This window comes from Pagrus major, chromosome 12 (genome assembly GCF_040436345.1).
Source record: "Pagrus major chromosome 12, Pma_NU_1.0".
Classification (NCBI taxonomy): domain Eukaryota; kingdom Metazoa; phylum Chordata; class Actinopteri; order Spariformes; family Sparidae; genus Pagrus; species Pagrus major.
The window spans coordinates 13860348-13887976 of record NC_133226.1 but is presented as its reverse complement, the minus strand read 5'-3'; the positions used below and the strand labels follow the sequence as shown (position 1 = coordinate 13887976).

The 27629-nt window shown below is 41.0% G+C and overlaps 1 protein-coding gene across 2 annotated transcripts in view; it reads right to left on the bottom strand.

Moving 5' to 3' along the window:
- Positions 1–18855, bottom strand: part of strbp (spermatid perinuclear RNA binding protein) — an 80706-nt gene extending 61851 nt beyond the window's left edge. The window contains exon 1 of one of the 2 annotated variants that reach the window (XM_073477382.1): positions 18650–18855. The gene's annotated coding sequence lies outside the window, so the exon portion shown is untranslated. The remainder of the gene's footprint in view (positions 1–18649) is intronic. The other variant, XM_073477381.1, reaches the window with a different exon arrangement.
- Between the last annotated feature and the right edge of the window lie 8774 nt (positions 18856–27629).

The window sequence follows — 27629 nt, the reverse complement described above, 5'->3', positions numbered from 1 at the left end:
CTGAGCTATATCTTGCTGTTGGCTTATTGTAATGAAGACATAACATTAGTAGAAACTGACTATTACCAAGCCACCAAATCTGTTAGCTGTAAGTGTAAGAATGGTAAGGTGTAGTTTCGCAATCGTCATCGTAGTTATTAATCTTTCATACCCACAAATAGATGCATTACCTCATCAACAGCTGTTTAAAAAATTAATATTGTAATAAACACACATTGTCTCTTTCTTACAAATCACTTCCAAAACAAATGCATGTGCTAGCCAGATCTTTGTGACAGGCGGCATTGGTGCTCATTCTGCTTTTGTCCACAGGGGTCGCCAGAATCAGGTGTAGAGATCTTGAAATAACAGTTTAAAACAATTATTTAGGTTTTGCTTTAGTTTACATGCATAATAGCTCAACATATTATAATAATATCAAACCATCAAGCCAGCCATCTTGTACCAAACAAATCAGGGAGTTGATGAACATTTACATCCCAAAAGGAAGACAGAGGATCAAAGCCAGTGGAGACAAATATAGAAAAGGGACCCCCCCTTTTCTATAGAAGCATGGGATGGTACAAGAGGAAAGGATGGAAACAGCTAAGATGGGGGAGGAGAAGAGCAGAAGGAAGCATACAGATGAGGGGAGGACGAGCAGAGGACAAAGTATTGTCTCCTGTTAATATGTAAAAATAACTCTGCTGCTGCCTGGTGGAGGAGCAAACTGGGTCAGAGAATTCCCACAGTGAGAGAGAAGGGGAGAGGAGAGAGAGAGGGAGAGGTATCGCATCATTTCAGTCTGTGGTATCAGTGCGAAGCAGAAGTCAGCCTCTTGCTTCACCTTAGGCTGTTAAGGCTCTCTGTGCACGTCCATTTCATGTATTTGCGCATCCATCTATCCATCCAACCATCCCTCTAATAGTTTGTCCCACCCTCCCACATCTTTTCATCCCCCCCGTCCTCCGTCTGTAGCTCCTTTGTTTGCACTCTCATCCTCTCCTTCCTCTGCTAATAAACACAGCCTCGACCTCATCACATACTCTTGCAAGCATCTCTCACATTCTGCTCCCGAGTTCCTCTCTTGCAATTAACCCTGATCTCTCAGTCGCTTTCGTTGTCTCTCTTTTCTCTCACTGTAAATACACATTTCTAGCACATCCCACTAAACGGATGGAAGGGAATTGGTGTGTAATGCAATACCAGTTAATATATTAATAATGCAGCATTTAATTACCCATCAGTTAAGCAATGTGACACATCTTGAACCAAGGATAATAATGGTGGAGCTGACTGATAACCTTATAAAAATAAGAAGAGTGTATTAACTCAAGTTATTATATTGCAGTCTGTATTATCAGTGGCACAAAATCAGCCCTAAATTGCTTACCATTTAATAATTACTAGTTAATGTGATATTGCACCCCTTAAAACATTATCTAGCAATATAATGGGGCTATAAAATCATGGTTTAATTTGATTTTAATTTGGTTAATTTACAAATTAAATTACAGCTATATTGTTGTCAAGTTACTCATTATTTTGATCATGGTCTTTGGTCACACACTGCTGTTCACGTTTCATGTCAGCCATTTTTTTTCTCGGTCTCTGCTCTTCCTTTTTGGATATTTTGTTAATTCTCATTATTTATGCACTATCTCCATTCACATTTTCTTTAGTTTTTCAGCACCTTGTCTATTTTTGGTCTAGACTTTATCCCATTCCATCCATAAAATCTATGCTACTTATATCTCAGCAGCCGCGACGCAGTAATGGCAGTAAACGTTTCTGAAAATGACGGATATTTCCTGCTGTGAATGTGGCGACTAGAACCATTTATTTTTTTATGGGAAGTTGGGCCATCTCCAGCCATGTTTGTGGCAACAAAACCAGGTGTTTTTAGGGCGACCGTGGGACATTTCCAGCTGTGTTTGTGGCGACCAAAACCAGATATTGTTCATGGGAACTTGGGTCATCTCTTACCATTACTAAGTGTTTTTTGTGCCTAAACCTAACCAGAGCATTAGCTCAGTGTTGTGACGAGAAAAAGTTTAAACTGAAAAGTTGCAACATAAAGAAATGTAAAGCTTTAACTTATCTGTGGTTTTACAGAAACAAACATTTACTCGATTTTACTCGACTAAGTTGATCTCAGGCCATGCACCTGTCTATCATAGTATATTACATCTATGTGGATCACCAGTTCATGTATATGTGGGCATCTTTACACTTTTCCTAAGACTTTTCTTCTTTGCTCGATTCTACCTACTCAGCTGCTGCTTCTCTCCAATGCCTATGCATCTACCGTGGGTTAAAGATCTGAGGATCAAGGATTATTTGTTTACATAACTGGAAAAAAACAACCATTTTAAATGCTATTAGATATTCCAGCTATTTTCAGATGGACTCTAAATTACAAAGACACCGTGAAGCCTTCCCTCTCACAGTTTTTAATCTATGAAATGTAATCCCATGCACCAAATAACTCTGCTATGTTTCTGGGTTTTTACTGTTGCCTCAGTCAACACCACAGCTATAAGGGTAGCCCATAAACCATGCAATGTGCGCTGGTCAGCAATTCTGAGCAGTAATTAAAATCTTTATTGATGAAGAATGCCGTAAGCATACTAACTATTTTGCACACTATTTATCAGGCTACTGTACATATTGCGCTAGGTGTGTGTGTGTTATCAAGAGCAATACATCTAGAAGACAAATTAATACAGGAGCGCTTCCACTGGGGGATTTCCAACCTGTGTATTTGCTCTTTAACTCAAATAGTCAGAACATGTCAATTCCCTTGGTAAAGGTTAGTATGAGTATGCAAATAATTTCTCAGTGAAGGTTTACTCCAGAATAATTGAGCTAACCTTCACCTCTTCGTTCCTTTTACTTCTGTTAATTCATAATCTTTCTTGTTAACTATATGTAGATTAACCGATCTCCACTATGAATCCAGACATGCAGGGGTCCAGATAAAGCTAAATTTACCTAAAATTAGTCCAGAGCTTATAATGATTAAGGACTCAAGGCCTCAATGGATTAACCTGCAGGGCTGGTCCGAAATGGGCAGGGCTGCTTCTTGGCTGGCTGACTACAAGTAACAGAAATAGCCTGAGCTGACTACAGCATATGTAATGCACTGCAGCAGTCCTCCAGGCTTCCAAGTTTTTGCATTTAAACCCCCTACTGTATTGGTGTTTACACATAAGAACAGCTTTAAGGTTAAATACCTCCCATATATCTTAAAGGTGCAGTGGCACACTGCAGTCTTTTAAAGCCAGGGCCCAAAGAGTAACTTGAGTTGAGCCTTATAAATATAAAACATAATATTATCCTTGTCATGTGGGGGCCTTGAGTTGAAGAAACACTGCACTACTGTGTTGCTACAGTAGATCTTTGACAGCAAAAACTGCTTAGGGTCACTGAGAGAAAGCACTATGAGGCCTGTTTTGTGCATGAGTAGAGAAGTGTCTGAAAATAAGTCATTTATTTTGATTCATACACTTATTTGGAAAGCACTTCATAGATCTTAAAATCTTGATGGATAGTGGCACTGAGGCCTCCAAACTAATGATAGTGAAAGTGTTGTTATAAATAAAATATGAAAGCATCAAACCTGCATTTGTGATGAATGAGATGCGTTCACATTGAAACAACATCATGAAAAAAGACTAAATTGTGTGTGAGCTAGTGCAAGATGCTGTTTTCTACCTGGAAGTTACTGTAAACAAACAATGTGATTCATCCTCTGAACATTTCTATCTTGCAATTAAACATATTACTATGAGAGCGTGTCCATGACAATTCTGTGTAACTCTACTGCAACCACAGCTCCATAACACAAGCTTCATCCCGCAAGTACAGAACGTAGGGTTTTATGCGTATCTATTACCTTTCATTTCAACAAATACTAGTTGATTAAACCAACAATAATTTAGCAAACTTCCTCTGCCTGTTTCTGACAAAAACATTCCTGTGTATTGTTTACAATCCACTAACTCAGAAGCTTAAAGTCCATAAGCATTAAAACAATAAAGCCATTTAATGACTGACCAAGAAGCCAGCAAACCTTAAGTCTTCCCGCTTTACTGAGACTTTGCTCTTAAAGAATCATCACGCTTACATAATTAAACACACCTTCCTGAAACCACCAACTCTGACATACATTGCACCTACAGACCTGTGTTTGTGCGTGTTTGCAGAACCTGAAACGACTTACCAAATAGACACAGATTAGAGTACAGCCGACACATAATCGACAGATAAAGTCTGAAGTCTGACTAGAACTACGCACAGCGAGGAAATGCAATTCTGTCCACCGTGATAACAGCTCTATTCAGCACTGCTGAAGTGACCGCATGTTTTGAAATGAGGTGTACATTGCACAGGAGGCAATATTGTTACCCTTCCAAGAAACGGAAACAGGAACTTCCATGCATTTATGGTAACTGTGACACTTATATATGTTGCAGAGAACATAACACAGGTATAGAAATACAAACATTGGCTGCATCTATGTGTGTTGTTGTGCATGGCTAAATTTAACAAATTAACTATAATAAGTTATTAACCTGCTGGCTGCTGTGTAACTGCAACCTTCAGAACAAAACAAGTTCCTTCCCCAGAGTCCTCTGACCAGCTGTAGTTAATTTGTGTAAGTGTGCGAATCAAATTCAGTCTTCACGGCTGCAATAATTATGTTCAACAATTTAATTGACTGTTGCATGGCTATAAAGGTAAATAAAAATAACCAAACTATAACATGAGACTAACATGGCCATCTGGACATACAAAAGCTAGTGCAGCAGCAAGCACACAGGCACAAAATCATCTGGTAGACCTGGCAAGGTACCACTTATATGATGCCAACACAGACTTTTGAACTGCCAATATCACCAAAAAACACACAGCACAGCTGGCAAAAGGTAGTGGCACTCATTAAATGGAGAACAAGCAAAAGGTCACTAATCAGTGTTGTCGACATCAAATATCCATGAATAATGCAGAGGGATGTGAATAATTGATATAACTATGTAATATCTCCAACATCAATTAACATTCTAAAACAAAATTATAAAGAAAAAACACATCTCACAACATCATCATCGGGCCCTCTCCTCTTTGACCATCTGCCAAAGATAAGGGCTGAAAGCAGGATGTATATGAATAATACACTAGAGTGATGCCACATACAAAAAATCCACATCAGAATGCAGCAGTCTGTCCCAAAATGAGTTTCATCATTTCTGACTCCCATCAATACTGAACCACACAAGTGAGATCTGTTGCAAAAAGAGGCAGACCCTGTGCTCTGTACCCCTGTGCCAATACAGGGGACTGCTTTCCCTTTACCTCCCTCTCTTATTACTGCAAATTTTTCCAGATTTCTTAACCTAACGTCGATTAAGATTCGATCAAGATCCTGGTCCAGGAAAAGAGGTGTAGGAAAAATATTGACTATCCTCGCTAAGGCAGGATAAAGACAGCATGCACCTGCTAAGTCAATGTGCCCGGGCTGATCTCTTTTTCATGCACCTTTAATTTCATTTAGGAAAACAACTCGCCTCTGGAGTATGCTGGTTGTTTGGGTCGGTCCGTTGCAGTCAGCGGTAACAGCATCCCGAAACGGGTCTCAAAGGAGATGTTTCCCTCAGTCTGAGGGGCACACAGCTCTGCCAGTGAAGGGAAGATGCTCAGACAATCCATTTCCACACAGTGTGATATTTTGCTTTTTCCCCTGACGTGGCCTGAAAGTTGTTTTCTGCATCTCTCTTTGCGGTCTGCATCTTCTCGTCATCATTAAGTGACATTAAGTATTGCAGATAGCGGTGCATATCAGCAGAAATAAAACCAGGAATGGATTCCCAATTAACTACAGCCTCCATCTGCATCGCTCAATATTTTGCATATTTATGCAAACCAACTCTGAGTTTGAGTCTGAGTTTGTGGCACTTCAGTAAATGCAGTTAAAGGTGTGCTATGTAGTTTTGGAAAGAAATTCAAACTCAATAATATTTATCAGGTAATAATAAAAACTGTAATATTTGAAACTGAATAAACAAGTTGTCCTCAGAGGGAAATAAGAATGCTGTATGAAGTGAGAAAGGTGGCTCCTTAGAAAGGTCCTTCAAATATAAACAAAGTAAAACAGTATGAAATTGTGTTGTCCTTTGATGTCACTTTGTTTATTCAGTCGTGAAAAAAATCAATGAAGAGATGAGATTTTTCTCTTCTGATTAAAATTAGAAATCCTTTACTCAGACTGGAAGCAAATTAGAATGAAATGCCCATCTTTCATTTATACAGCCCAAAAATACATCATCCCAAATATAAATAGGCTAATAAACAAACAAAAAAATAATAATTCCCAGCTCATCTGTACCGTTACTTGCATTGCCTCCAAATTTTTAAAAAGAAACTAAAAAATTGAATCTGAAACAGCATATTTTTTTTTTCTTTAAGTCAATTGTCAATTGAGAAATCAACAAAGTGGTCCAATAAATTATCACTAATGCTGTTAATTATTCAAACTTCCAGGAGACTTGTAAATAAGTCATGGTTTAAGACATGAAATTAACATGCATTCAAAAGTAGTCCTAAGCAGTATGAAAAAAATGCCCCAATTAAAGTTCTGAGCCATATGGAAAAAAAGCCTGATGCTACAGAAGTGGATCAAGGACTACACACTACAAAAAAAACAAAACAAAACAAAAAAACATTCCCACAAATTGAACATGTGGATCAATACGACAGGACAGCAAACCAGTCCATGAAACAGCACCGGTTATAATACCTAAATAATAAAAGATTTGACAAGCACAAAAGCAGTTCAATCAAACACAATCATTACTAACTTCTGAATAAATCTGAAAATTTCAGCACCATGGAGAGCAAACATCCCTAACTAAATCCAATATTCAGCATAGTTCTCTGGAGTATGGCAGATCAAATCAAAGTTACACAACACACATCATCCTCAGCAACAAGAACAGTTGCAGACAAGTCTCAGCACCCATTAAATACATGTTTTGATCAAATAGTCCATGTTATGAGTTAGAAAACATATTACAACTCACAGTATATCATTACATCACTCTTGATAAAAAAAAAGCCGCTCCTCTCACAGGATACAAATACTCAGAGGATCATTTTCTCTGCTTTGAAACGTCTTTTTGTAAACTCAACACAGTATGTTATCTGACTTTAGGGAGTGAACAGCTCCTTTTCCACAAGCAGCGTCAATAGATTATAAAGGAGTACAAGACATACTACTCTTTGATTAAAGGGTATGAGTCACTATCATGGTCTTTGTATTGTTATCTTTCCCACTTGCTGCTCATTGAAACTGCACCACCAAATCATATTACCCCTCCTCTACCGGCTGCTGTTTAAGATTTCATTTTAAATTTACTGAATAAAGGCCCCCAGCGACATATCAGACCTCTCTTTATCACTAATGAGCTGAGGCACAGCTTGGTCCTCTCAGCAGAGCCCGACTGCTTGTTCCACACACTGAGCTGCTGCTCTAACAGAGGTGACTGAGCCTTTACTATCAGAGCTCTCAGGCTTTTGCAACTTCCTGCAAGAGGAGTTCCTGCTATACCGAGATCATGACATGATTTCAGTGTGATGTGACTGGGTCTGCTGCGATTGGGAACAGAAGGGGGTGTTACAGGGATGCTGGCAGACACTGTTCAGCCTCCTTGAGGTGTCGTCGTGTCTCTAACTCAGTGAGTCATTTGTGAAGGAAGGTGCCCACTTGATAAACACAATGTCATGCCCACACTCACTCAGCCTGGAAGCTATACTGCAAGTAGATAGTGTCACTGCCAAGCTGATGGCACCATAGAGCCTAATGTCGTTTGCTATATCATAACTTTGGTGACACATCTATGTCAGTTTAACTCTCCAAATTGAACTCTTGATGAGTTACATCTGTCGGTCAAGTCAGTGTCCAATCACAGGTGCACCCTGCCTGCCTGGTTTCAACTGTTTTTCTGTGTTTTGGGCTGGCAAGAGAGGCTGTTTGGAGAGAGCTGTGTGGGAGCTGTCGGACTATAGCTCTAACGAGCTGACGATGAGAAGCTAGTGAGTTGGACCAGATAACATTTCCAATATAAAAAGGTGCATCCCACAGCGGCCTGGGTAAGGTTCACAGAACAAAGTTGGTGTGGAGTGTAGTAAATGCTTTACAGCGTTCTAAAAACACTATACAAAGCTCTTTTTACCTCAATACTATCTTTATTATATATTTTGTTTTCATCCGGCTCTCTCTCTCCCCACCTACACATAAAACCCACAGCGGAGTGCAAAATATTTGAGAAACATCCACTGGTGCATTGTTGCTACATGGAAATGTGGCAAGCCACTAACTTACATTAGGTTTAAATGAGTGGGCTAAATGCATAAATGACAGCATGTCATGACTGAACAACGATCTGAAATACATTGAAAGATATATTATGTAACATTTATGCTTTTAGATATCTAAAATTGACTAAACCTTTACTATACATTTTGTTGAGCTGTATACTAAGATTATCCCAAATGTTTCCAACAATGTTTAAACCCAGAGAAAGTCACTTTTCGTCTGGTAGCCTGTTGCTATACAGTAATTTCCGGGAGAGAGTCGGAGAGTGAGGAAGATCACAAGAAAGTCATGTGAATAAAACTTTCAAAATGATTCAACATGTAAGAATTGGCCACCTGTTGAATTCATACTGAAAACAAATAGGGGGCAGCATATCACCACAGTAACTGCTTACTGTTACCAATTGTCGTTGCCGTTGCCTCAGCTCAGTTAGCCGTGCAGCTAGCAGTCAGGACAGGGAGCTCGGAGGATTGGGTCGTGTTGGCCTTTCGCCACTAGCACAGGAGCTGTGGACCGGCACAGGCCGGGGCTAGCTGGTTAGCATGCTAAACATGCTTTGCAACACAACATAGATGTCACAACGTCAAAATTATTATTCCTTTGCATTCTAAGGATAATTTTAGTCAACTTTTGAATGTTTTAACCAAAATTCTTAACATATTGCACCTTTCAGCCTGAATCACGTCAGATTTTCATACAAAATGGTGGTTGTTCTTTTCTTTTCAACATTGCACTGTTCCATATTACACTTGCAGTAGTACTGTCACAAATGTAGCAAATGCCATATGTATACTCACAAACACATTGTGTATATGATACAGTCCATGTCATATATTGAAAATTACATGATAGATGAACTGAAGACAGATACATGATTTTAATTAACATGAAACAGAGGACATTCCCTCTTTGAATCTGTTTTGTGTCGCACAACACATAGCTGAATGCAATAAACCAGCAACGATGAAAAACATCTGATAGAGATGGAACCAACAGGAAGTGAGGCAGCTTATTAATTCAAGCAAAACCATATAGATGCACACAAGCAAAGACACAAACATTTTTGCACACATCTCTCGCTCTCATGCCCTCGGTTTTCCTTTCAAAGAAACACACACACACACACACACACACACACACACACACACACACACACACACACACACACACACACACACACACACACACACACACACACACACACACACACACACACGCACACGCACACACAAAGGCAGCTGGCTGAGTGGTGGCTACGCAAGTCAGCCAGACTCTGATGTGTGTGCTGAAGTGAGACGATGATGTGCCTCCAAAAGATCTCAGGAGAAATATGATGAAGCTTCTCTGCAAGCGCTGTGTCTGCTCACAGGCATGTACGTATGTGTGAGTGTGTGCTGCTCTGTTGCATCCACTGCTTTTTATCCCAGTCCTCTTAGCAAGCACAACAAACGCGGGTGGATACACCTCAGTAGCATTGAGGCGTAGGACACAAGTTTGTCCACCTACTGTACATTAATATCTTTGATTCTACATTCTGCGTGTTATGAAGTTATATATATACACATTCCAGTCTTGCTAGCACAACATTTTATCAGTTAACTGTCAGTGATACTGTATACGCTGTACGATACTGTTTTTTACCCCATTAAAGGATGCAATCTGTCACAATTCGTAGTTTATCTCAGCAGTCAAAGACAAAGGCAAAGACATTGAAATACTTCCAATATGATTTTGTCAATAGCACGCATACTGTTTGCGATCCTCTTTGACTAATGGCCGTTAGTGTGTGTGTGCAGGGGAGAGACACTAGAATCCCATAAACCCTACTTTATTAGATAAACTTCCTAATCAGATAAAGAAATCTCACATGCCCCACGCACACACACATATACAGGGACCCAGCATCACACTGATAATCTCCATTACCAATTACGGGTGATACGCCACAGCTTAACATGAAAGCAGCAATTAATCTGCTAACACCGGTCAGTGGGTCATCATAGTAGAGAGAAAATATGGCTCACAGGCACACATACTGTATGCACACACACAAAGCAAAAGTATCATTGAGGTAATTGCTGTCATTGCTGAAGTGAAGTGTATTTTTTCCTCATTTCTTCAGAGATGCAATTAAGGTGTAGTGAATTCTTTTCATGCAAAAAACTGTGAAGGACTCAAAATTGGTCTTTTTCTCACAGTTTCCTGTCGAAGCGGCACAGATACAGGCTTTCAATCAGTCTAATGGAGACACACTCGCAGTCATTTCTTTAGAGTGTAACCCTGAAAGATCTGACTGCAGGTTTTACTCAGGTAAGGGTCAGTGAGTGACCAGGCCTGCTGTATTTCAGCACTTCTCTACTGCACACTCGCACACAAAATGTATGATTTGGTTGTTAGTCAGAAGAAATTCTGACTCTAGTTATTTTTATGCTACCTTTTGATAATCCTCAACTCTGCCTCTATCCCCTTACCATGATGACATACAGTCATATTTGATTGGCTTTTTTAAACATGTGGATTATAATTTCTACATCGTAAAAGAAAATGTCACATGTGAAGTGGACATTTTCACAAGTGATTGGCCATTGTCACATATGAATGCCAACTGCTTCAACATTCATATGTGATGGGCCTTTTTACAGTTGAATTTCACCATGTGGAACCTTGTCACTGGCTTGTCATACTTCTCTCTGTTATTTTATTGTGATATGAATGGATATGCAGTGCTATGGTGGCTTCCACATATCCACATTGTGGAAACAAGTGCTTTTTTGGATTGAAAATAAATTAATCCATGCAGTGTTTAGCGCAGATTAAGGCAGATTGAGCTGGATCATGTTTCTCAAGGCACTAACAAATACCACAAACAGACATTAAAAAAAGGAAAAACAAGAGTTGGCAGTAATTTTCATGTTTGTTAACAAAGAGGGTAGCCATCAACCCTTCATCTGCTCTGTCTTATGTATTAATATGAAAGATGGAGGTGACAGATGAAGCTCATAAACACGGCATATCACACTGTCATGAACAAACAGCCTTTTGCTTTATACAAACTGTTGCAAATGTAATTTGCTATGACTAAGTTAAAACATGCTGATGGGTTTTCTAACTCTTTAAAGATAAATCAAGTATTAAATCAAGAGCATACACAAGTGATCATAAAATAATACAATATACTATTAAAGCAAATGGATGGAAATGCCTGCTCTATGGTACCTTGTCAATGTCTTGGTTCAATCAAATTTGTCAAACCATCCCGGGGTTCAAACTGGCAACCTGTTTAAAACACTTTAAACATGGTCTGCTTGGTTTGAATAAATAGCCCGATCTTCCAGGAAGTCTGAATGAGGGCAAGCTATGGTTTCCCTGATCTAAGCTCTTTTGGACACAGTAAGCAGAGCTGGGACATTAGAAGACACAGATAGGGGAGGGTTGTGTGTGTGTGTGTGTGTGTGTGTGTGTGTGTGTGTGTGTGTGTGTGTGTGTGTGTGTGTGTGTGTGTGTGTGTGTGTGGGAGGGAGGGAGAGAGAGAGAGAGAGAGAAAGTTCGGTCGGGGTCGGTGTAAATGGGTTATCAACATGTGTATGCTGTATGTTATGTGTGGCTGTCAGAGTGTGTGTGTGTGTGTGTGTGTGTGTGTGTACGAGTCAGAGCAGAGAGGTGACACTCAGTGAGCCACAGTAGTTGAGTGAAAGAGCAGATGGGCCTCCCATATAACTGTCAAACTGTCAGAGAAGACACTCTCTTCACCCAATCCATTACTCCTCCAGTAGTTGCTTAAGCCAGAGAATGCAGTAATCTGATTACTGTTATAATGATCTAAAAATGATCTCAACCAGGTTATCGCACCGACATTGAGAATGTAGTAACACTCTTGACATGTATTCAGATTAGTCTATTTTTTTTTCGAATTGTGCACACCACAACAAAAAAGAGCCTCAGAGAGAGAGAGAGGACGCAAAGTTTCACTTTTAAAAACAGAACAAGCTTGTAGTAGTAAAAAAACAAAAACATTCTGTGCAATAGAGGAAGTGGCACACCATACGAAACAGAGATTGTTTTGAAGCCTTAATCCATAATCAGCTACTGCGCCTTTCCACACTCATTCATTCCCACTCTGTGCCCCGAACACCTATTCCTCGACTATGTAACTTGGGTTGTTTGGTATAATCTCTCTAGCTATAAGAAGGAGCTAGCTCTGTATTCTCAGTGCGCAGAGGTAAAGAGACCGAAGAAGACGTTTAACGGAGGAAGCTAAGAAAGAAAAAAGGGAGAGTGACTAAGCAAGAGACAAGAGTGAATCTCAAACTTGCTTTGGATGTCGTCTTTGCTGGTTCTGCATCCTTCACCTTGTCAATAAATGCGTGTGTACAGCTGTCCATGATCGGGGACTGAAGGTGCCATTTGTACAGTGGTGTAAAAGTAAATTGCACTCGAAAGCTGTAGGGGCGACCAAGTCACAGAAAATACCAATTCTTGCATAATGATGCTTTAATCCAGCTGTTTACATCATCTCGGTATTCTCAGCAATCAGGTTATGGGTGAGCATGTAACTAAGTTTCTTCTGTATAAGCTGGTGCTGTGTGAAGCTGAGATTTACCGCAAAAAATAAGAGATGGGGTAAAATCACAAACTGAATTGGAACCAAGAGGCGTGCTGTAAATTTTAAGGTTGCCTCTGAGAAGAGGAGCTGTCAGAATAACCTCTTATGTGCCACTTCTTAATCCCATCTACACCTTATCCTCTTTCCCTCTGTGTATCAACACCCACTCCATCCACACTCTCCTGTCTTGTTCCATATTCACAGCCTGGCCTTACCGTATCAATAATGTTAAACATGCAGTGTTAACATGTTAAAATGACTCAGATTAGTGTAACTGCACACTAACAAGCCTACCAATACAATATAAAAGGCACATTCTTCACTCTGCTCGCCCACATCCATCACAACAACCTCTTTCCTGGTAAATCCATCATCACATCAGCAAGTGAAATTGAATAGACAGAGTCGACTTCTGCAAGCTTCCCTCAAAAAGATATGGCCATCATCCTATGTTACTAAATCAGTGATACTCATATAGTTGTGCAACATGTGGTTAAGTATGTTGGTCATACACACCAGTAGGTTTTTTTCATGTGTATATGATCAGGAGGGACTTTGTGTGACAGTCATTAGATTATTTACAGTTTTTTAATTTGCTTGATCAGCTAAAAATAAGAAAATTAATTTTCTTTGTTGATATATTTTCAAAATATTATTTAATAAAATGTTATTTTATTCTATGCGCATGTACATTTACTGAGAAAGTGAGTAAATGTACTATATTCTACTATATATGGGAGTATTCTTTGAGCTTCATCTGTGTGAACCCACATCAAGTGGTTTACAATGCCATCTGGAGCATTTTCCCTGGTAATAAAAATGTCAATATTTGATTTACAATCCTTTACACAAAGCAAAGATGACAAACACACTCTTCCGCATGTCATTTGTTCCTCACTGGTCTCACCAATTAAAGGAAACGATTAACTCAATCCCTGAGAAAACAATAAGATATAGATTGAACAACTTTGTATTAACTCTGCTTCTACATTAATTTCGCAATTGACCTTTTACATTTAGCTCAATGACTGTTGAAGTTTTTATGTGTGAGAGTGTGCGCAACAACTGCAATAATTCAGGTTCAAATCAATCAATCAAATTTCAGTGAGGCGCTTCCAAGACACTGGTTACTAAATCGAGAATCCAAATAACAGATTTCATTACTAGTAATTTCTCCATAGGCATGCATAATAGCACTCTTGTCAAGCATAAAAAGGAAATTAAACTATTGTACAGGCAATTTATGAGTACTGTAAGGTAGTAAGAGTATCAAAGACATATAACAAATGGCCAAAAAAGAATAAATCAGAAGGATACCTGTATAACAAGCTACAGTGACTGGTACATATATTACTACTTGTTTTCAAAGGGTTTTCACACATGCACATATAATTTAATAAATGCATAAAATGAGAATGAAAACAATACATGCCATTCCACAGGAGGAACTCTATTATTTCTGTCAGTTCCCTAATGTATCTTGTGGAGAACGTGGCCTTTGTTTCATTGTCAAGCAGCCGCACAAGGCCAAAGGTCAAGTTAACAGTGACTTGAGAACCCAAACCATCAACAGTTCATTTCAGGTTCACCGTTTGTGTGGAGTGGTGCAAACTGTGGTGCAGGAAACCTTACATGGCCATCTCTCACACTCTGTGCCTCAGTCTGTCTCACTGTCTCTCTTTGTTTCTCCCTCTCTCTCTCACACACACACACCGTCTCTCTCTCTCTCTCTCATCTCTTGTCTCTGTCACTCTGAGCTATTCCTGGATTCCACACTGAGGTGAAAGGAAACAGGAACGGCTGCACTGGCTGTTGGAAGCAGCGTTTTGTTTCTCCACTCTTCCTCTTGTAACACAGACGCTGTCAGTATTCCTGTTTGTGGTTTTGTTCCTTAACAGGTCAGGAGGATGTTTCCTCAAACATGTTTGTGTGTGACAAAAGCCATTCCTGTTCCTGCAGATGGAATGTGGGGGGAGTGTGTGTTTGCATGCGTGTGTGTGTATTTGCATGTGTGCTTGGCAAACAGCACAGCTGAAAATGAGATATGGTCATCTGGATGGATCTGAGTCAGCAGGGTGCAGATGGGTCCTTTATTATAGCCATGTGGAGGAATATTCAAAACAGTAGCATGCTCCCTGCTATCTGCCCTTTGTTCAGCCTCTTCTGCACCACAGCACCACTGGGACTCTCCCCAACTCCCTGTTGTGCTTACTGGAACCTTGGCAGCCAGATGTCCATATCGTCCAATTAGAAAAGCTTTTACTAAAGCTACAGCCAATTGGATTAGTGCTACATTTCCTTGCCAGACGAGACTCTAAATGTGCTGCTGTATGCTAGAATCTGAGAACTGGTGGGCAGACTCCTGTTTCGCTGACAGGCACCGGGCACCAGAATACACACACACGCTGCAGAGCGAGACCGGAGAAAGACACATCCCATGCAAGTGCGTGTCCTCTGCGTTACTGAGTGTGTGTGACTGAGATTCTAAACTGTTTAAACCAAGAACACAACATAAAACAAACCAGAACCTGTGCAGCCAAGGCATCGTGATGCTGTTCCCAGGCGTACATAAAACAGACACTTACACATGGATGAGCTTGCTGAAAAACTAGCTGAAGACAGAGAGAGATGACAGCAGACGCACAACTGGGAAGAGGACAAACTTGAGACTGAAAAAGGACAGAAAGATCAGGCAGTCTAATTTTTTTTAAATAGAACTGCTACTCTTCCTGAGGCCTCTTCCCTTTTAAACATTTTTGGAGGATGATTTTCTTTTTCACAATTGAGGAACTAAGGATGGAGAGAGTGTAAAGCCCTCTGAGGCGATTTTTTGATTTAAGACTATGTAAATAAAACTGACTGGACTTGACTTGAAAACAAACTACATGCTATTTGTTTAAAATCACTGTGCGTGTTTGTCTTTGCCGTACATGCTCAGTGTCATGTATGTGTACATATGTGTTGTCAGTTCTCTATGTGGTCCTTAATCTGGGCCATAGTAAGTGCCATTAGTGGAAATTAAATCCATTAAAGCTATCCAAATCCATTGGTATTGCTTCAATCAGCTGTTTGATAGAGGGAAAAATCAAACACCATAAGCAAAACATAGAAAGGTAAAATGTAAGATTAGATACCGATATATTAAATACAGGGCTCCAGACTAACTTTTCATACTGGTTGCACTGGTGCGCCTAACCTTTTTATTTAGGTGCACTCACTCTTAACACAATATGTAAACTGCAACTGTCAATCAACCCTGTAGGTGTTTTTTAATCCGACTTGGTAAATATCAGGCTCTTCGGTGCAATTAATGAAAATGTTTAGTCACACTTGACAGATTTTTGGGCGCATGTGCAACCAAAATAGTCGCACCTTGGAGCACTGATATTGGTTGGCCGTTATCAGCGTTAGATAATCACAATTGAGTGATCTTTGCAAAAAAAATTTTTGTTCAAAGGCTGATTTATCGATATCGAATATTGAATGTCTTCCTCCCAACTATTGGCCCCAAAAATCTAGTATCGGTCGGGCTCAGTTTCATATAAAATTTAAAATAATCCTATTTTTCTATTCTGATCTATATCTATTTAACAAGGTCAATGGATTTAAGCACTGAATTTATGGTCAGGCCAATGTCTACTCTCTCAAATTGTCAACTCAACTAAACCTAACTAAATAATCCACATAGTCAAAAAATTATATCTATGTCTGTCTTAATGAAGACAAAGAAATCCATGTAAAATGATGAACAAAATAGGAAAAACAAAGAAATGAAGAAAAATGAAGTAAAAACCGTATGAGAAAAATAGTGCACCAGAAGAAATCACAAAACAAAGACAATGAACAGGTCCGCTGTGTCAACAGAAAAAGATTTTCCAGAAGAAATGAGAAAAATAGAAACACCAAGGGAAAACTCGAAGAAATACAGAAAGAGACAAAGACAGATTGTGTGTCGTGATCGTATAATACCAGCTCCCTCTCCCTCCTTCTCATCCTCTTATCTGGTCGATTCTGATAGAGAGTTCACTGCCAAGTCGATGCTTACGAGAAAGAGTCTGTGAAAGTGCTCATGGGGGCCTGGAGCATACACTCAACCACACAGGTACACACACATACTTTCTCAACCTTGGTTGAAAGGCTGATGCTGCTGGATATTTGTCCATTACAGTCCACCGGAGAAAAGAGACATAAAGACAGGCACAAGTAAAGAAGCATGAATGAAAAATCACTGATAATCTACCAAAAGCAAGGATGTTATAACTCCATCTCTTCCTCTCACAAAGTCCACTTAAGTAGCACAAGAGGAGCATTAGACAGGCGTAACAAGCAACAACTAAAGAAGCATGTTTCCACTCAATAAATCAACTCTATCTAGGCCAGTGAAGCAAGGGCAGGGCATTAAAACAAAGACACCCCACATTTCTATCTAAGCAGGCCAGGTGTGGCATTTGAGTGTGTTAGCAGGGACACCTCCTGCGTATGAAACTGGGTGGAGCAGGGTGGAGCAAACAAAAATAACCCAAAGGCAACAGGCCATTAGTCAAGCCGAGAGACCACCGGGCACAAAGAACTGATAATGAACTAGTGAAACCAGCACAGACCACATATCTCACAATGAGCAGACAGCAGCAGGGAGCAAATGCAGCTCTATTAGTCAGTCAGTACAGAAATACAAATGAGAAAGAGAAATGCTGCCAACACTGCTGTTTCAGCACTGTTTGGAAAGTTTTGCATTGTACTGTACAGACAGGTGTGAAGACCTTTGCACACTGACAAGCTGATACGCCCGTTGTGGTCTCTCTAGTTGTTCTCAGGCAGAGAAATAAGGTGTAGGTTTACCAGCACTTCAGCGGGACTAGGTATGCCAACGAGCTGGTTCAGCAGGAAGAGAGAGCAGCTCAGCATTTCTCCCTTTCGCTGTTATTCACTTGATCACACGCAGAGAAACAAACAGTCCCACACCAAACAAAGAAAGGCAGGCTACCGTGTGAGGAAGTCACCTCTGTGATGCAACACTACGCTTCAATTACTTCGGCTGCTTTTGGTTCCCTAAAACAGTGCCTCGTGAAGGTTGAAATAAGGGGAAGAGAAAGAAATACCAAAACCACAATAATAGTTACTTAATATTAAATAAACGATTGTCACAGCTCAACTTGCAGGACCTCTAGTAACCGAACAACAGCTGGAGACAACATTTAAGCTAAAAAAGACTTGAATGGGTTCACATGCGATCCATATCCCGCAGCACAGTGCGGAAGTAGGCTATCAGACACCTGCTGTAAAAGATGAGCGACAGACAAACCGCCACCTCCGGGCTCCTTATCTGAGTCTATTGTTCACAGGATAATTCAGGACAACACGGAAACATCTTCAAAACATGATGAAAGTTATATCCATTACGTGTAAAGTTCCTCTTTTTTGTCCTTGGGAAAAAAAAGGCAATAAGGCGATAACAAGACAATAAAAAGAAAGAGAGGAGACAAAGTAGTTGAAACTCCGACTCTATCGAGCAAAGAGCTAGCAAGAGATTCAAAAAACAAACAAACACACAAATTAGCCACAACTCCTGCTGCTTGCTCAGTTCCCTCTCTCGGGATGACAGCGCTGAGCGTTGTTAAAAGCCCTCGCAAAATACACGAGAAAAAAAAACAAAACCACACAGCTAGACAGGAAAATATCAACCGACTTACGGTGCTCGCAAGAAGCTGTTGAGAGTCCGCCACCGCCACCAAAACATAGAAATCCAAAAGGGGCGAAAATCCGAGCTACAAATGAGAAAGCAGAGCGGAGCTGTCACCGTCCTGCCGCAACGAGGAGAAGTCACAGACTGACAGTGCCTTGACAACCGGGCAGCGAGGGAGAGAGAGCGCGAGCCCGGAGCCGCCTGCTGGTTTCTCTTCTCTCGCACGAGACGAGAGGAACAGGAGGGAGAGGGAGCAGCTACAGATGAATGGTGGAGGGAGTGCGCATGCGCGGCCCGGCTCGATTCATTCCGGTGGAGTAGGGCTGTAAAAAGGCAGAAACGTAGCAGTGTGCCGCATTTATTTCTCTTTCCTCATTTCTTAAGCTTATTATTTATTTATTTATTTATTTATTTATTTATTTATTTATTTATTTAAATTATCTTTTAGTATCTATCTATCTCTCATTTATTTATTCATTAAGAGGTTGGAGTAAAACGGGAAATTGTCAACAGTCAACTTAATATCACGCTATAGACTAAAAGCCAGTAGCATTTAATTTAGGACGACAACTATTGATTATTTTTTCATCATTCAAAAACCTGTAAGTATTTTTGATCGATTAAATAGATCGAATCGATCTGTAATATGTCAGAAACATGTCCACAAGTTCCCAGAATCCATCGCAATGCCTTTTAAATAGCTTATTTTGTCCGATTAAAAGTCCAAAGCTAAAAGATATCCGATTTGCAGTGATTACTAATAGAATTGCTGGAAAATCAGCAAATTCTCCCGTCCTTTTTTACTTGATAGGCTACATCAATGACAGTGATGACTTAAAGGCTTGATGAATGAAAATCAACTTGGTTGGTCAACTCATTGATATTTCTGTCAGCTCTTAATTTGTCTTCTTTAAAGAAACATGATAATATTTTTTTTTTAAATGAAAAAAGATACAGAACGCCTTATTTCTGTAGCTTGGACCGGTCCAAAACGTGAAGTGGGTTTGATTTGAGTAAGAAATGGCGAGAAACCACGATTAGAAATAGCCTCGGAGTGTATCTTGACTGTGACTCCCTCTACATCCAAGAGAAGCATTACTCTCCCCCAGACAGTCTTATAAATAATTCAGCAATAAAAGCTCGCGTCTGCTTGCTTCCCTGCTCGCATGCAGCACCAAAGGACGCCTCTCACGCTCCCCCCTCTGCACGGCGTCAATGTATGCGGGCGATACCAATTAAAACAAATCTCCGAGCAAAATAAAGTTCAATCAACATTCTTGTTTCGCAAAACGGCTGTGGCCGGTCGGCCAGATCAGCCAGGGATTACAAGGCTTCTGTCAACTATCAATAGCCTCATGTGCCCGCGAGAGAGAAGGGGGAGAGAAAGCGAGAGAGGGAAGGTGGGATGGATGGATGGAGGGAGGGAGGGAGGGAGGCGCGGGGCGGCGGAGTTTCAATGCGCAGACGGTGCAGAGCAACCAGCCGAGCCGATGATGCTGTTTGTCCTGTCCGCGGATCGGAGGGGAGCAGACAATCAGCCGCAAGCGACGGCAAATTGAATCCAAAACATCCTGTCCCGGAGCCCCGCATCTGCACCGCACACCATCCCGACAGAGCCGGTGAGAGGGGACGAAGGCAGAAAAAGTCTAGAGCCAGGAAGGGAAAAAAAAAAAAAGCAATTTACCTGCACAGCGCTCCCGTTCAGCCCGCCGTTATTACTTCCCACTCAGTGTGGCTTTCAGCTCACTCCGAGCTGCTCGCTGCCGCTGAACGGGAATTTAGACAACGGGATTTGTTCACGTGGTCACGCTCGCTGCTCCTAATTGGCGAAACGCCTCGAGCCGCTGCTCGCTCGCACCTGTACGGTGAACGGTCCGACGGTGCAGGCAGGGAAGAGGAGAGGAGAGGAGAGGAGGAGGGACAGGACGGCAGGAGAAGACGGAGTGGTGCAGCAGGGTATATTCATGCATGATATGCACCGCTCCCACTTTTGTGTGTGTGAATGTGACTTCCACCAGTAATACAAGTCATCTACATCTACATCTACAACAGCCAATCTACATAATAATTATGAGAATTATATCCTGTAGCCTACATGATTGTTAGACAGTTGTTGGACTGAAGGACAGCTGTCAGATGAGTGATTGCTTTATATGTGCAAGAATATTATCAGCATATCTATGATAACACTAAGATAATAGGCAATAACTCACAGTGTAGCCTACTTACAGTCAGTGAAATGAGACTGTCCTGTACTTGAAGGTGAGAAAACTGAGGGTTCTTCTGTCACACCACTACTTATGCGTGGTATATGATTGTTGACAGTATGTATGAAAGTAAAATTGAGATGTTTTGAGTATTGGTAACATGTATAAGGGAATTTTCAAAATAAAAGACACGTTACATCTAATTGTTAAATCTTATAAAAAGCAATTCAATGAATAGATTTCTCTTACAGTTTTGTATAGTGTACCTTTGTGCAGGTCTCAGATGAACAAAAATGACATACCGCAAATGCATTTTTAGAAATATTGCGCATGCATAAGCTGTATTTTAATCATAGTTAAATGCCTGAGTAACACGCCATTCGTCTCTTGTCAGAGATCTTAATCTCAATGAGATTTTCTGAAAATTAAAGCTCAACAAGCAAACTAACAGTTGTAGCAAATTAGAGACAACAATAGTACGTTTCTGCAAAACAACCGGTAAGTTGAAACTTTATGTTTCTTTAGGTTCAATTTTCGACCTTTCTCCTGTCACAATGCTGGGCTTATGCTCTAGTTAGGTTAAGGCACAAAAACCACTTGGTTAGGGTTAGGAAAACATCATGCTTTGGCTAAAAAAACTTGTTTTGGTTGCAACCAACAAGGCTGGAAATTCCTGAGGTCTCATTAAAAACAACCAGTCTTGTCAGCAGAAACACCTCCCCAACTTCCCATCAAAAATATGTGGTTTTGGTCGGTACAAACGGAAATTGTCCCGATGTCTCCTTAATAATATCCTGTCATGTCACGCTTACAAATGTTAAAACACCACAGCCACTTGTCAAAACTATTCAGTCGTTTCACACTTGCAGATGTTGAAACGCAGAAGCAAACTTTGGTCACTGGCCTGGCAGCCTTTTTGCATGTAACTCCACCGCCATCACTTCCACCTCATGATAAAAATCAGGTAATAAACATGTGTAATGTGAACGTGATATGATATGACACATTTTGCACAAATATGCAAACATACTGTATCTGTGGTTTGCAGAAACATTAACTGCGAACATTTCAGACAGTCACAACCTTTATATTTTCTTCTCCTTATGTCAAAATTGCATCACTTTCTGTAACTCTTAATGGAAAACTTCAGCTCTCCCATATGAAGGCTGTGTACTGAGTTCACCACCTGCTCTGATACAGTGCTGAGGATGAGTTCAGGAGTCTTACAGCCTGAAGGAAGAAGCTGCTCTGTTGTCTGGTGGTACGGCAATGGATTCTTCTGTATCTCTTGCCAGAGGGCAGCAGGGTGCACAGACTGTGGCTGGGTGGGGGTAGGGGTGGGGTATTACAATAACAAAAACAGCAGTCATATACCTATATAGACTGGATTTACGGTAATCTGTGCCTCTGTACACAAACACACACACTTTGCAACATATTTGGGAAGAGGTTTTAACAGCATATCTGTGGTGGAGGTTTGTAAATGAGGCAGCGGCAGACCTCAGAATCCATCCCATATACCTCGTTCCCACTTTAACACATGCCCACAAGCATACCATACACATGCAGTTATTCATCTACCTACCGAGGCCACGGCATAGTAGCAGTCAATGGTGCAGGAGTATTTTTAGATTTCATGTGGGTTGCAGATGCTGCTCTACTGAACCAGGCCACAGCAAATAGAACAGTGTTTTCACTGAAACATTCAATGCCAACGACTTTCTCCCAGTTTCCCCAGTAAACGCTTATGTTTGTTGCTAAAAATGAGAGCAGAGATTGTGACGGTCACGTCGCCACCTGCATTGCCGCTCACCTATCTGAATCTCTTCTCTTCTCTTCTCTTCTCTTCTCTTCTCTTCTCTTCTCTTCTCTTCTCTTCTCTCAGATTTCAGTTTTCTTCATTGGTCCTGGCAGATAAGGCCGAGACACTCAACTGGCCTGCAGGCTGTTGGCAGTGATATGGCTCTATGTTTTCCCCCTTCTCAGTTTTTGGCCCAAATTAAAAGCATGTTGGGTTTTTTAGGGCAACGTAGGGCATTTATAATTGAGTATGAGGAATCTGACACAGTTGCAGCACCAACTGTCCAAAATGTACAGTGAATCATCTATCTATCTATCTATCTATCTATCTATCTATCTATCTATCTATCTATCTATCTATCTATCTATCTATCTATCTATCTATCTATCTATCTGTCTGTCTGTCTTGATGTTGGTTGGTATCAATAGTCGCCATAACCACTGAATGAAGTGACTTGTCTTTCCAGTCTGGAGGGGATCCCTTGTTTTTTGGAGTCAGGGGGTGGAGAGTTATTATCTAGGAGAACAAAAGCTGAGGAGCAGAGAACAGAGCAGTCTCCCCCTCCTCCTGTTTCCTCCTATCCCTTCCTTCATCCGCCCCCATCGTCTCTCCTTCCCCAATCCGCACACCAACACAAACGCCTGCCATCTGACACCCCTCTAAGGAGTTCCTTTTTAGAGTTGTCTTCTAAAACACACAGCACACAAACACACACACACATAAACATTGTAGGGTTGGTTCGCGAGGAAGAGCTCCTATGTTCTCAATCCAAGGCGGATAAGCAGGCCAAATGGCATGGAGAGAAACAGAAGGGGAGGACAGACAGATGGACGGACAGGCAGACACCCTTTCGGCGTGTTAATCAGGCCTACGTGCACATCAAGAAAGAAAGAGAAGCAGGAGGACTATGAGGGACTTTCTGTTGGTGGACCACGGTGTACTGTAGGGTCGCAGCGTGTGTGTACCAACCGTTGGTCATTTGGTGTGATGCCACCTGGCTGTCTGACCACAAGCAGTACATAGGGAATTGTGTGTGGGTGTGTGTGTGTGTGCGAGGAGCCTTGCTGGGCCGGACAGAACTTCGACGGGCAGCAGATGGTGGTGTCAGCGTGGCACGAGCAGAAGAGTTAGGTGGACTCACACACATGGATGCACACCGGCTGCCCTGCCTGTGGTCAGACAGTATCAACCGAGTAAAGATTTCTCCTTCTGGTTTTGTGTCATTAATTCTTTCTCCTCGCTTATTGGCACTCATAACCATGCAGACCATGATTTTAATTTCGTGTCTAATTAAAAAAGATTCCCTGATGTATTCCGAGGAGAGAACATGCCACTGTCAACAAAGGAATAATCAATCTGTTTAAGTATCTAAAAAATCGTGGCGTTCATTCAAGCACAATACTGGTGTCAAGCAGGTGTTTTTGTTTAACACTTTTTAAGTAAGGTCTTATTGTAATGATAGAGGTCTATTATACACACAAACACACTCACTGGTGTTTGCACATACAGATGCACACACACACATTTTCAGAGGACTGTGGCTGAGCAGCTGTCTAGGGAGTGGACGACATCTCTATTGTTGGAGCGTGATGGATGAGATGGCAGCTTGCGCTATGGACTCATGGGAAAAATGTCCTCTGGCCCACACTGGGTACCTTCTACTGCAGTTTGATGGAAAAAGATGTTTCTCAGTGTCTTTCTGAACGAGGACATCCCTCCTGAAAGGCCACAACAAGAGCCGTCAAATTGGGATCAAATCCCGAGGTGACGCCTCCACAATGCCGGTGTTGTACATAGGAGATGGATTTGCTTTGAGAGCATGTATCTATGTGCTCTGGAAGAGTTGCTTCATATCTGGGCTTTAGATCAGTAACTAATTTTCTCACACACACACACAAACACACACACAGACCGGTTGTTGAGTAAATAATCCCATTGGGTGAACATCTGTTGTCAGTGACAGGTGATGGTAAGGTGAGACCACATTGTTGCCCCCACCCAAAACCTCACACAAATAACCAACACACCCACCCACACCCACCCCCACACACACACACACACACACACACACACACACACACACACACACACACACACACACACACACACACACACACACACACACACAGTAATGTTGGGTGCAGCACAAGCCTCTGGCTGTCAGACTTGATCTCAGTCTCTCTGCACTGGTGGTGACAGCATGACATACACACTCATCTAAAGAGTTGACACTCTCTTTTGTGAGCTGTAATACTCCAGGATCTTCAGTCCCGTCCACCAAAACAACACATTGTGGAAAACTAGCCAGCCACCCACATGGAAAAAGGCTCTTTTTATAGACTGAAACTCATCGAAGATATAAAACACATTTGTAGTATTTGAAGTCAAAATCATGACATGCTTGATGGCTTGCATCTTGAACAACATTTCAACTGCCGTCCAGCTTCAACATGGTTCCATAGCTGACCCTGACCTCTGAACTCCCTACGTAGGGGGGCAATTGAAAAACAGATCAATCCTTTGGGGACCATTAAAATATCATATATCATCTTGGCATCTAGCAAGGGTAGCCATTTCATTTCAGAATTAGAACTGATGAAAAAGTCAGAGGCCACATGAGTAAACTCATATTATTTTCACTGATCACCTCCAGGGCTCACTCTGGACACCTTTGTAGTCAGGTTACACCCAGATGCTTCTGGAGATGATGCTAGTTAAAATATGGACAAAAATATGGTCCTCAGTAAGAAGGTTGGTTGAAGTTGAGGAACAAGCTGCTTTAGGAAATCAGGCTCACCTCTTCAGTCTTGTCTTTTCCAGTCATTCTTCAGAACCTTAATGAAGCAGCTTTCACTTTGGATCTATGTTGACAGCTGGAGGTTATGTTTCCACCAGTGTCCATTTTTTTGGTTGGTTGGTTTGTTAGCAGGATTACACAAAAACTATTGAATGTGGGTGAAGGATGTGTCACAGCCCTTGATAGGTTTTTTTTTTCCTGACACTTAAATGCATTTCTCAGGTAATAATGCATGGATACTATACAGTATATGTACCATGCATACTCATATTAATATTTATATACCCAAACACAGGTGTACATGCATAGCTACTCATGTACTCAGTACTCATCTTAAAGGCAAAAGGCAAAGTAAGAGTACGAAAAAGTGAAAGTCAAAACTCCATATTGAAAGAGTGTTGACATTTTTGTTGTAAAAGGATATGTCATCAGTTAGTAAAAGAAGCGCAAATTGAGACCTGACATTTGCCTGCAGTCTTGTACCTGCCTTTTAATCTTTAGAGTGCACAAGTGCAACTCTTCAATAGGCTGCAAAGAGCTGAAAATATGCTTTTACATTATTATCTAACCATTGGTATATTGTAAGGGGCTTCAAAGTTGGAAAGGACACACACACACACACACACACACACTCACAGTTGCATTAATACACACCTGCACAATACAGAGGCTGGGCAGGCTTCAGCGGTGTGAACACACAGAAGATGATTGAACAGACTTTGACTAAAACAGACAGTTGGCTGGATGATGCAAAGCGGTGAAATCAGCAACTCGTGCTTTAGTCACTGTTGTATCAGTTGAGCTAGTGTTAGCTACCCTGAAGGTGTCTTAGTTTGGCTCTGCAAACTGCCACTCACACGGCATCCCATCAAATGTAGACTGACTTCACACTTCGACACCAGCGAGAGAAAACTCCACCAATACAGGGTAGCACCGATTGCAGCATTGATCTCGACCTTGACGAATATCGGTTACTTCGCATCGACGAGGGACATCAATCCAGCCTGTTCAGCCTCTGCTCCACCTGCTCAATCACGTCTTGTCAACCACCTGCCCGTCCCCGCCTTCCCCATCCTACACAATATACAAGTCCTTTCATCTTCCCCCATCTTTACATTCGTCCATTTAAATCTCTCCTCTTCATCTCTTGAGATTCCCTCCAAATCCCTGCATGCTGTGTTCTTGCTGTAGCACTTCAAAAGCTGAAGAAATGAGAGGAGAGCCACCAGGGAAGAGAGAGACATACAGAGAGAGGCTCCCGTATCTAAAGCTGCCATTTTCTACACTCACTTCATTTTTGAAATAATGAATAATTATAGTCTAAAGCTATTCATACTGACATTGGTAATGCTTGAATAATTATAATAGGGACAAGGTGAAGGAAATGGACTATCACCTGATACATATCATATGTAGAACTGTATGGATATACTATATTAATCATGGCAGAAGATGTGACAAAGAAAAAAATCTTGCGCCTGTGCTTGGAGGCAGACAGCGAGCCTTAATCCTTCCATCTGTTGAGCAATAACAGTCCTCCCATTAGATCAGGCAGAATGGAGAAAATAACAAAACAATATTCCACATCACTGAGTTCCTAACTGGAGAGACAAAGTTGGTGCATCGGTTAAATATTTTGTTTGGTGCTTCTGTCGCTCACACTGAACTGGTTCATTTTTAAAAGTTATTATAGTTTCACTCGCTACAAATAAGCGCCAACCTACTCCACCTCCACACTTGGACAGGCTCATAGAAGTTATGTTCAGTATTAGATATGATTTTTGTAGAAGAGAGAACTTCTCCTGCACATACGGACAGTCTATCTGTGAGGCTATTAACACAACCTGCTCATATGTTTCAGTCAACCTGCACATGAATATCACGAGGTTTAAGGTGATTGATGATTTCATTCTGAAAAATACATTTCTCTGAACAAGAGTGACGGATTGACTAATCAAGTCTAACAGTGCGACTTTTAACAGATAATGTGATTATGTTTTATGATAAGTACAATAAGTCTTAGTCTTCATATGCAAACAGTCACATACATCTACAAATAAAGCCTAATGAAAAATTCAATTTACATCATCAAAATATGGAGATATAAAACACTGCATCTCAAAATAGGATGTGTTGTATATGTGATGTTTTGCTGCATAATGTCCTGCCTGATTTAACCACC